We start from the raw sequence: 12,923 nt of genomic DNA, 5'->3' as shown, positions 1-12,923 counted from the left end.
GCCAGCTCTGAGAACCAAAACTCCCCTACCTCCATCACCACTCAGTCGTCTGACTAATCCAATCCTCCCCCCATCTCCCCCTCTATCTCCTCTCCTCCCCCCTCTCCTCTCCTCCCCCCATCACCTCCTCTATCTCATCGTCTCCCTCTACCACGTCCCCTCCCATCTCCCCCATCATCTCCTCCATCATCCTCATATCCCTCCTCCATCTCCTCTCCCTCCTCTCTCCATCTCACCTCCCCTATCCTCTCTGGTTGCTCATCCTCATCCTCATCATCATCAAAGGCAGGAATCATCTCTTTCAGATCTTATATCCATGCCACGACATGGGCCACAAAGAGTGCTCCAAACTCCTCTGTCATCCTAGCATCCACCACTCTGAACCCATAATCCCATATCTATCCGTCCAAATGCATGTACTCCTCCACAGCTGTTGCACTATCAACAGTTGGACCCCACTCTGGCACATCCTATCTCTAACGAGCATATAGGCATGCTCCCTATGGTATACCCTTTTGTTGACCATACTATCGCTGAACTCGGTTATGTAAGAACCTCTCAATGATAAAAGGCATCTACCCTATCAAGTATCTCGACATATATACATAGGGAATCTCTAACCCGTAATTCGTCCACATCTCATAGTCCATATATGGTCTTCGGATGACCGTATCAATATCATCCAACACCCTCTTCCAATGCTCTAGTTTACCCAGTTTATGCTGGAAAACTATAACTATGTACCCATATGCATAAGCCCAACCAAATGGCCTATCCTTGTCTGCAAGTGGCCTCGCTACGGGAATGTGCTCCCAAGCCCACATTTGTAATAATGTGACCCCAGCTGATAAACTCGAGTATCCCAGATACACCACCTAGTGCAGCTCTCTGTAAAGATGGGCCAACATATAGGACCTCCATGCACCAATCCCCAATCCACCACCAGTCCCTTCAACCTACGATCGGGACACAAGAAGCCACCTACGAAGCCTTTCAGTACAGACGATAGTAGAGCATAATCAAAATCTATAAACTCCTACCAAGGGATCTCATATCCGCAAATCTGATCATCATGGAATATCTGGTGAAAAGCCTCTATCCCATCCTCCTCTGTCTTCTCATATGGAAATAGTGCTCCAATCACTGGAATCCATAAAATCCGATAACAATCCTCTAGAGTAACTGTCATCTCACCTATAGCCAAATGAAAGGTGTTTGTGTCAGTGTACCACCTCTCTGCCAAAGCTATTAGTAAACCCTATTAATAATATACTGAGGCATGTCCAACAAAGAGGATAACCCACACCTCTCAATAATATCTCTATCTGCCTATGTCAACCGAGGAATCAGAGACCATGGTCTAGGAAATCACTCTTGCGACTGAAGTACGCCAAGTCGTTCTTGTAACAGCAAAAAAAAATGTTCAACATCAGTTCCCACATCTATTCGATATATCCAATTAGAACAAAATCAACTTGAAACAACGTAAGTATCAAATCAAGTTCTATATCAAAAATCAAATCCCATATCAAAATCAGAACAAAATCAACTTGAAACAATGCCAAGTATAAAATCATATTCCATATCAAAAATCAAATCCCATATCGAAATCAAAACAAAATCAACTTGAAACAACGCAAGTATCAAATCAAGTTACATATCAGAATTCCAAAATTTCATATCAACATCAAAATCAACTTGAAAGAATGAAGCATTAAATCAAGTTCCATATCGAACATCAAGACCCATAACGCAAGCACCATATTGAGAAATCATATCAAAAGATCCATATCAAAAATCAAGGACCCATAACGCAAGCAACTCATAAATCCATATCACAAAAATCATAACATGAACCATATTGGAAATCATGAATTAGAACTCATATCGGACATCAAATTCAATCACACGATAAAAATCAAAGATCCATATCAAATAACAAATCATGATCATCATTCAATCAATCATCTTGGTACTTCAACAACAAAAGCAATTTCACAATCTATCAAGACTCAGACATCATCACAGCAGGCACAAAACTGACTACAAATTCATCCCAAAGCACTTGGAGGACACCTATTTACCCCTAAAATTATCTTCCTCATCTATGTTTCCCTGGCAACACCATCTTCCCACTCCTTTCTATCTATTTTCCTGCTCACGCGCTAAGATAACCCTCCCATGTGCTAGGATACCACCCATGCGCTAGCAAAACTCGGCTACATGCTAAAAACTTTGCCCTATGTGCTAGGTTAACCCTATGCGCTACCCAAATCCTCCATCGCGCTAAGACCTTTACCCTACGCACTACCCTATTCCCCGCATGCACCAAACTGTTTATTGACAACTTGTAGTCCATTCAAATTCTATTGCTTTGGTTAGCAATGTGAAAATTGGTGCAACAATCTTACTAAAGCCCTTTATGAAGCACCTATAATAACCAACATGTTCAAGAAAACTTTTGACATCTCTCTTCTTTTGTGGTACTTGAAGCCCTAATATGATCTCAAGTTTGGCAAGGTCAACTTGAATTCTATTAGTTGAGACAAAATGACCAAGTACAACTCCCTCCTCCATTATCATAAAGCATTTTTCGTGACTAAGGGAGAGGTTATTGTCTTCACATCTCTGAAGTACCTTTTTCAAGTTTTCCAAGACCTCTTCATAGCAGTTAACATTAGTAATAAAATCATCCATGTAAATCTCCATCGTATCATGGAAAAAGTTTGAAAAGGTGCTAAAGATAGCTCTTTAAAAGGTAGTTGATGCATTGCATGATCTAAAAGAAAACATTGAGTAGGTGTATGTTTCCCATGGGCATGTGAAGGTAGTATTATCTTGATCCTTAAGGGCTATCTTAATTTTATTGAAGCCATTGAGCCCATATAGGAAGGAGAAGTACCCTTTTCTAGCTAGTGAGTCCAAAACTTGATCAGTAAAAGATAAAGGAAAGTGGTATTTTCTGGTTGTTGCATTCATCTCTTTATAATCTACACACACTCGCCATTTTCCTCCCTTTTAAGGTACAATTACTAAGGGTAAAATACATTCGCTGTCTAAAATAGGGTATATAAATCATTCATCTAAAAGCTTTTGCAGTTTATCCTTGACTATATTTTTGAGTGTTGGGTTCATCCTTCTTTGTGTTTGCCTTAATGGTCTATAACTCTCATGGATATATATACTACGCATGCATAGGCATAATCAATAATTTTCATATTATGATAATTCCATGCAAATTCATAAGTGTGAGATTGAAGCATCTATAGTAGGTCAACATGTTGAGATGTAGTGAGTTCATTGCTTATGTTGACTGTCTTACCTAGAGACACTTCTATATGGATGGTTGTTGTCATGATTGAGGCAATGTCTAGACAAAATACGTTGAGACAACAATTATGTTACAAGATGTCATAAAAATATGTGATGATGAATCTTCACTAGATAAGAGATCATAATAATTTAGTGGACAAGTTAGACATGATAGGAACTCTTCTTACTATGGGTCCAAATCATAATAATTTTGCATAATGCAATCAAGAATGATATCCTCATCTTGGATGTCCATCATAGGATTCCTCTATATTGTCATGAGAGTTTGGAGAGAATATTGATCTTCATCCACTAGATTAGGCCAGATGGATTATTCTAGGTTAGCATGGGGCTAAGGTGGAGGATAGAGGCCCAATTTCTTAGTCATATTTCTATTGGAGATAATGATATTGTTAGACATACAACCAATAAAAGCATTAGCAGTATCCAACCATGGTCACTCAAGGATTAATAGATAACCTCCTAAACTAGATTTGGGCTGCAAAAACACAAAATCAATAGGGTATTCCCATGAATCCAAATTAATCACTGAGTCTTCAATTACTCTTTTTGGTTTGACAATCAACCTATCAGCTAGTTGACCTAATGTTAAATAGTTTCAAGGTATCATTGTATCTTTTGTCATGATATTTATTGGTGCACTAAGATCAATCAAGGTGTTCTTAATAAGAGTTTAATTGATATTTACATCTACAATAGGACTACCAAGGTGTAAATATTTAGGCACTACTAGGATACCCAACATGATGTTAGCAATTTGTCCCATGATGCAGACAACCTAAGGGTCCTTCCTCTTTCTCCTTCAGCATTTAAGACATAGTTATCTGATGGTCTTATTATAAGTCGGTACATCATTAATATCTTGAATGAGAGGGATCTTGACACAAACATTTTTCAATTTTCCTAGAAGGTCAAATTGAAGCTCAGGATAGTATTATTGAGTAGCCAACCTTTTTGGAAAGGGGGGTTCCTTATTTGAAAATTAAACATGTGGTTGATTTGTTTGAGTAGTTCATTTTTAGTGATGTCTACTAGTGGTTATTTATCAAATAATACTATGATTTGAGGATATGTAGGATGAACAAGAGTCTTCCCTAAGAAAAGGAGGATGTCACTAATTTCAACTACATAAGTTGAATACTATGTAAACTCATTAGAGTAACCCGACTAAATAGGCTTGTTTTTAGGATTGGGTGTAGGTTGAGTAGGCAATTGTGGTGATTTTTATTGTGCAAGGGTAGGTGTGTTTTGGTTAGATATAATGGCTTGATTCTAAGGTAATGCATTAGGCATAAGTGCAGGCTACTAGGTCAAGTTTTGTTGTTGTTGCAAGTAGGATAGATTGGTCTGTTTCCATTATTGATTTCCTCTTCATGGTTGTGACCATGGATTCTAAGGGTTTTACCACTAATTAAAACTTGGAAATTGATACTAAGATGTTTGGATCCATACCCCCTTATTGTGGCATCCAGTTTAATGTTGTATTACCTTGCCATTGCTTATTAGGCATTGAATTCTAGTGTTGGTAATTCCAATTTGCAACATTTGAATTGATCCTAGCGAATGAAACATTATAAGATAATGGGTATAGAAGAATTCCTTTCTTTTTTCCATGGCTTATAGTGATAAATATAGAAAAATTTCCCTTCTTCATATTCCAAGGTTTGAAACTCAAGTTGTGTCAAATTTTCCTCATACATAGAAGCAATCTTCCTAGATTTTCTATTGGAATTCTTTTATTTGTAGTGGGGGTAATACTCTATGAGAGATAATTTAGCTTCCTCTTTCTTCTTCTTGATGTGAAGGGTGTCCAATTGAGTGGCAAGACAATTTATGATATCTTCCTTCGTGTCAGAAAGAAGGTTGTTGAGCTCCACTCTAGAGACATTTTTGGATGTCTTGGAAGTGGGAAGGACTCTGAAACTTTTGTTCTTCCTCAAAGTAGGCCTAGAATAGTTCCTAGCAATCTTCCAAATGTCTTCAAATGATACTTGGGAGATGTCACCTCCTCTTATCAGCTTTAGTGCATCTATGCATTCCTCATAATTTCTCTTAGGAGGAGCAACTTGAGGGACTCGAGAAAGAGTTTTTTTTGTCTAGATTTCTTTAGACAAAATTAGAATATCTCTATATAGTCCTTAAGAGGTTCATCTTCTCCTTGGGACATCCTAAATATGTCCTCTTTCTTCATGTCTTCACCTCTGCAATAATCTTGGTATTTCTACAAAAAATTCTCCTTCATTATGTCCCAGCTTGTAATACAATTTCTATCCAATCCCATAAATCATCTCGATGCAACATCCTTCAAGGTTGTTGGGAAAATCATAGGTATTGCACAATACATCAAATTCAAACAAAAAAGTATGAAGGTCTTTTGTAATTAAGCCATAGAAATTAGGCACAACAAATGTAGGTATATTCTTGAGTAATGTTGTTCTCTCTTGATCACAAATAGGGAACTCAAAGGTAACTAGTTTTGTAGGGATTTCTACCTTTGCATCATTCATTATTGTAGGTGTTTCTTGTGTTGGTTTCTCTATTGATGCAGATGGTTCTTGTATTTGCGTATCATTAAAAATGAATCTCATAGTGCTCTTGTAACATCTAATTAAACTTCTATTCATCTTATTGAAGACAAAATATCCTCTATATTGTGTGTAGAGGGAATAAACCTTCCTAAAGCATCTCTCTTGATAGTTCTGATACTTAATGTTAAGTACAGATGCCCAGCTAATAAGATGAGAGGGGGGGGCATGAATCATACAACCTTAATCTTCCATAAAAACAACAGATTCAACCTCGGTAACATATACTTCAGTAATATAACCAAAACTGCTAAACATGCAAACTCAAAAGCATATAAACATCAAAAAACTCATGACACCAAATTTAACATGGAAACCCAAATAGGGAAAAACCACTGTGGGATTTTGGACCCACTAAGAAATATACTCTTCTAGAGTATGCTCAGTTAAAAGAAAATCCTGTTAAAGATTACAAACACATTGCTAGATGTGACCCGGTTAAAGGATTTCCCTCAGATCTGTTAGGATCTTCACCTTGTTAGAAGTGACCTTGTTAAAGGATTTTAAACACTCAATCAGAATGTCACCTCGCTAGAGGGTTTTAAAAATAAGACTGTTAAGTCCACTCGGTTAAGAGATTTTCTGTTACTTCACAAAATAACAGTAATAAAAATCTATCTGCAACTTCACATCTAAAATGCTAAAGTAGATTCTTATTTTCTCAATACAATATAGACATAGAACTTTATCTTGTCCATCTGTTGGGCTCTATACTCTGTTATTCAAATAGGTCTTCAAGCTTTAGTGCTCAGTAGTCACTATGTAGCATCCCTGTGCATACACTTGCCTGCATGCATTGTTTATCAATAGTTCCTTATTTATAAACAATTGCTAACCGCTTAATCTCCTTGATCACATATCCCATGATCAATCATAGCCATCAAATCTTCACGCTTGACCCAAGTTCAATGTATCCTTCGATCTGAAAACATTTTACCCCGCCTTGGAACTTGCATACATTTCTTGGAACTTGTGCTAGGGTATTGTGGTTCAATCTACATTGTAGATCTTCTTGCCGATCTTCCTTTGCCATAGATTCTTTAACAAACTTCATGCATGACATACCAATCATTTAATCAATTCCAGCTCATCAGCTTCCTTCATTAAATAATGCTTTTATTCATTTAATGCATTCTATTACTACAACTCAGTAAATACTAAGCTTCACTCGGTAGACATTTCGCCTTCATTAACCAATAGCGATAACCTTAGGGTTTACCGACTAGGTTCTTTGCTCGGTAACATAGTATAGTATTAACCTTACAATCAACAACATATGTAGGATATCAAAACAATCTAAACATCATGATCTCATCATTGTCTAACTCGGTAATAGTTGCCCATTGAATAACTTATTCCTCCCCTTATTCATCATATTATTTCTATATCTTTTACCGACATCTTTATACTCATCAAATCATACTTCTTAAGATATGGCAACATCATACTGAATTAGAAAATCAATTTCTTGACATCAATGACAAAATAATAATATTAAGATAGTAAACATCCTTAACCAGTTATATCCATAATCATCAACAACCTTCTCAATATCCTAATTGAAATGCCAACAATCTCTCCTTGTCTGTTATAATGCCAACAATCTCCCCCTTTGGCATTGATGGCAAAACCAATTGATTTGACCTAATTGATTCAGATTGTTGTAATGCTAAAATGTTGAAATGCTATCCCCCTATTATCAGTTGTCTCCCCCATACATTAGTCTTCTCCTCTTTTCTTCACTCTTCTCCCCCTTTGACAACAATGCCAAAAAGTAAAGAACTAAAACATAATCTCTTCCTGTATGAAGTGATTTCCTACTGTTGTGTGTCAACTTAGTCTCAGTCAGAGCATTTATGTCTTCAATTCTTGTTCCCTTTATTGTTTCCTGCACACCTTTAGATAACCTCCTAAAGTGTGTAAATCAGCATCAACTCCTAAAAGATATTCTGTAGGCATCGAATTGATGCTTTCACCGAATTTGGTCAGTGAGTAGAAGATAGGGGTAGGACCCCTAACTTACTTCTGAGATACTGAAAAGTGTCCCTTGGCAGTGGCTTTGTGAAGATATCTACTATTTTCTCCTTTGTGCTAACATACTCCAACACCACTTTCTTCTCTTGAGCTTCTTCTCTAAGATAATGATATTTAATAGAGATGTGCTTAGTCTTAGAGTGCATAACAAGATTCTTTGAAATGTTAATAGCACTAGTATTGTCACAGAATATAGTTACTGGCTCGGTAACTTTCTCATTTATACCTTCCAATAGTTGTTTGATCCATTCTATGTTGGTACAATTCAATGTTGTAGCAACATATTCGGATTCTACTGTTGACTGTGAAACACATCCTTGTTTCTTGCTAAGCCAACTCACTAGTCTTTCTCCTAAAAAGAAAGCTCCTCCACTTGTGCTTTTTTTGTCATCAATGTTGCCTGGCCAATCAGCATCAGTAAAAACTTTTAAATCAAAATCATTTCCTTTCTAATATACTAAGCCATAATCCTCAGTGCCTTTCAAGTATGTGAAAAATTCTCTTGATTGTTGTCATGTGTGTTTCCTTAGGATCTGTAGAGAATCTTACAACTATACCTATTGCATGTGCTATATCTAGCCTGCTATGAACAACATATTGTAGCTTTCCAATCATGGATCGGTAAAGTGTCTCATAAACAAATGCAGATTCATCATTCTTTGATAATTTATAGTTGGTAGTCATAGGAGTACTTACTAGTTTTGAATCCTCCATTCAAAATTTCTTCAAGATTTCCTTTATGTACTTGGATTGAGTAATGAAAATCTCATCTTTCATTTGCAGTATCTGTAAACCTATAAAATAATTTATCTCACCGATTAATGACTTCTCAAATTCTTTGCTCATTTCATTTCCAAAGTTCTTGCATAAAGAGTCATTTCCACAAAATATAATATCATCAACAAATATGGCTGAGATCAATATTTCATTTTCATCATTCTTCATGTACATATTGTTGTTTTCACTTGTTCTTATAAAACCAATCTTGATTAAATAAGAGTGCAATCTTTCATACCATGCTCTAGGTGCTTTTTTTAGACCATATAAAGCTTTGTTCAATTTACATACCTGATCTTTATTCTTGTTTTCCACAAATCATTCAGGTTGTTCAATAAAAACTTCTTCTTCTAATATACCATTCAGAAATGTAGATTTGACATCCATTTGATATACCTTGAAATTCTTGTAAGCAGCATATGCCAACAATGTTCTTACTCTTCAAGTCTAGCCACAGGTGCAAAAGTCTCACCATAATCAATTCCTTCTTCTTGGGCATAACCTTTGCAAACTAGTCTTGCTTTATTTCAAATGACCTCACCTTTTTCATTCAGCTTGTTTTTGAAAATCCACTTTGTACCAATTACATTTTTGTCCTTCGGTCTTGGGACCAGTGTCCATGTGTCATTCTTCTTGATTTGATCAATCTCTTCTGTCATAGCATTTATCCAATCTTCATTGTTAAATGCCTCTTTCACTATTCTCAGTTCAAATTCAAATATCAGACATGTGTTCTATCTCAGTTTGTTCCTTGTCATCACTGGATCATCCTTATCTCCTATAATCTGACTTGATGCATGATGTCTTCTGACATAATTGGCTAATACAAGCTCAGTAGGCTCTGTATGATCTTCTTCATCACTCGGTAACTGGACATTATCTTCATTTTCTTCAACAATTCTCTCGGTAAGACTTGTCGGTTGAACATAGACAAATTCATCATAATCTTCTGGTTCTTTGGAATTTCCTTCATCATTTCTTTTTGCAAATTCATCAATTTTCACATTTGCACTTTCTACTATTTTGTTAGATGATTTGATCAGACATTTAAACGCTTTACTTCTAGAAGAATAACCAAGAAATGTTCCTTCTTCACTTTTCTGATCAAATTTTCCATTTCTATCATCTTTGTGTACATAGCATCTACTTCCAAATATTTTGAAATAACTTACATTAGTTTTCTTGTCATACCATATTTCATATGGTGTCTTCAAAGTTCCTTTCTTCAGTTGTACTCAGTTCAGGGTGTAAACTATTGTGCTTATTGCTTCTCTCCAAAATGTTTTTGGCACTTTCTTTTCAATCATCAGGGTTCTAGCACAATCCACAATAGATCTGTTTCTTTTCTCAGCTATTCCATTTTGCTGTGGAGTTCTCGGTGCAGAGACTTGTCTTTTAATACCATGATCGTTGCAGAATAAGTTGAACTCATTAGATGTGAACTCTCCTCCTCTGTCTGATCTAAGACATTTCAGTTGTCTTCTTGTTTCATTTTCAACTCTTGCCTTGTACCATTTAAACATTTGAAAAGCTTCTGATATTTCTTTTAAAAACATAACTGACATCATCCTTGAATAATCATCCACAAATAATATGAAATATTTATCACCATAATAACTTTGAACTTTCATAGGACCACAAAGATCAGTGTGCACAAGATCTAAAATTCCCTTAGAAGTGTAGGACTTACTTGTAAAGCTTGATCTTGTCATCTTACCCATCTGGCATCCTTGGCACATAGCATTCTCGGTTTTTCAAGACTCGATAGACCTCTTACTCGGTGCTTCTTGCTTATTTTGATCAGATTATCAAAATTTACATGAAAAAACCTTTTATGCAATAACCAGGTATCATCTATCTTTGCATATAGACACTTATTCCGAGTTGAGTCAAGGTGAAATGTGTTGCCTTTTGTTTGTGTCCTGGTAGCAGCTAACTTTCCATGCTTGTCATGAACTTTGACAATTCCTTTCTGAAATTCTATTTGGTAACCTGTGTTGTTTAGCTATGCTACACTCAACAAATTGTATTTCAAACCTTCAACCCAATAAACATCATTACATTTTGCATTGCCAAGAAGTGTTATGGATCCTTTACCTTTTACCAGACATGTTGCATCATTACCAAATCTTACATAGCCTCCATCATAATCTTCTAACAGAACAAACTTGTGCTTATCACCTATCATGTGATATGAGCATCCACTATCTATGATCCAAGAATCATTAGTTTTTATGTGAGATATTAGGGCTTTTTCTTCATACCTTTCTTCATCTGATCCATCTTTGATAGCCACATAAACTACTTCCTTTGTATCAGTTTCATCTGATTTATCATCATTGAATTCCTCATTAGCTATTAGGCATGACTTTCTATCTCTTCTTCTGAAGTCTCGGTATCCTTTGTAATGATTATCTTTCTGTCTATCATCTCAGTAATCTCTCTTTTCAGTAGATTCTTTGTCAGGACAGTTGGAAGCCATATGTCCTATCTTATCACAATTGAAACATTTTAAAGGTAGTTTTCCTTTATACTTACCTTTGCCTCTCGGTAACCTTCTAGCTAATAGTGCTTCAAACTCTTCTTGCTTTCTGATTTCCTCATACAGTTTGTTTACTTCCTCCATGTTTTCGCGAAATCTTTCACTTGCTCCACTGTGATCTCCTTGTGTGTACTTACTCATTCTATCATTGTAATCATCAGATTCACCAATATGAAAAGAACTAAATGTAGATTTCACTTTATTTACCGAAGACCCACTATTATCAAAATTACTTAACTCAAATGCATGTAGCTTACCAATAGTAGCATCTAAAGAAACTGGCATATTGGGTACAGACCTCAATTCATTGATTGCAGAGACTCGGATTGCATAAGCTGGTAGAAGGGTTCTTAACAACTTACTTGTTATATCCTTTTCTTCAATAGTTCCACCTGCTCCTTTGATTTGATTGACAATCTCCTTTAGTCTTGTATTGTACTGGGTTATGTTCTCACCTTCATTCATCCTCATAGATTCAAGTTTCCCTCTTAGATTGTCCACTTTTTCTCTTTGAACATGTTCATCACCGCCATACACAGATATGAGCTTGTCCCACATTGCCTTTGCATCATTGCAACCTTCTAGATCATTAAACTCTGAGTCGGTCAATGCAGATGTTATTTCAATCATTGCTTGGATATGTTCTTGCTTTGCTTTTATTTCTTCCATTGTCAATGGATAGGTGCTTGATGTAATGAAATCATTTTCTGGATAGTATACAAAATATTCTCCAACTCCTGATAGGTGCAGTTTCATCCTTTTTTGCCATGTAGAGAAACTTGACTTGTTCAGCTTTAGTGCATCCCTCTTATACATCTTTGGATCTTTTCCTCAAGTACCTTTAAACTTTTTCTTCCATAGTCCAAAGCTCTGATACCAATTGGTAGTTCTGATACTTAATGTTAAGTACAAATGCCAAGCTAATAAGATGAGAGGAGGGGGGGTGAATCATACAACCTTAATCCTCCATAAAAACAATAGATTCAACCTCAGTAACATATACTTCAGTAATATAACCAAAACTGCTAAACATGCAAACTCAAAAGCATATAAACATCATAAAACTCATGACACCGGATTTAACGTGGAAACCCAAATAGGGAAAAACCACTGTGGGATTTCGGACCCACTAAGAAATATACTCTTCTAGAGTATGCTCGGTTAAAAGAAAATCCTGTTAAAGATTACAAACACATTGCTAGATGTGACCCGGTTAAGGGATTTCCCTCAGAGCTGTTAGGATCTTCACCTTGTTAGAAGTGACCTTGTTAAAGGATTTTAAACACTCAATCAAAATGTCACCTTGCTAGAGGGTTTTACAAATAAGACTGTTAAGTCCACTCAGTTAAGAGATTTTCTGTTACTTCACAAAATAATAGTAATAAAAATCTATCTGCAACTTCACATCTAAAATGCTAAAGCAGATTCTTATTTGCTCAATACAATATAGACAGAGAACTTTATCTTGTCCATCTACTGCGCTCTATACTCTGTTATTCAAACAAGTCTTCAAGCTTCAGTGCTCAGTAGTCACTATGTAGCATCCCTCTGCATACACTTGCTCGCATGCATTGTTTATCAAGAGTTCCTTATTTATAAACAATTTCTAACCACTTAATCTCCTTGATCACATATCCCATGATCAATCATAG

The sequence above is a fragment of the Cryptomeria japonica genome, chromosome 4, assembly GCF_030272615.1.
Source record: "Cryptomeria japonica chromosome 4, Sugi_1.0, whole genome shotgun sequence".
Taxonomy (NCBI): Eukaryota; Viridiplantae; Streptophyta; class Pinopsida; order Cupressales; family Cupressaceae; genus Cryptomeria; species Cryptomeria japonica.
Note: the sequence above shows the minus strand (reverse complement) of the source record.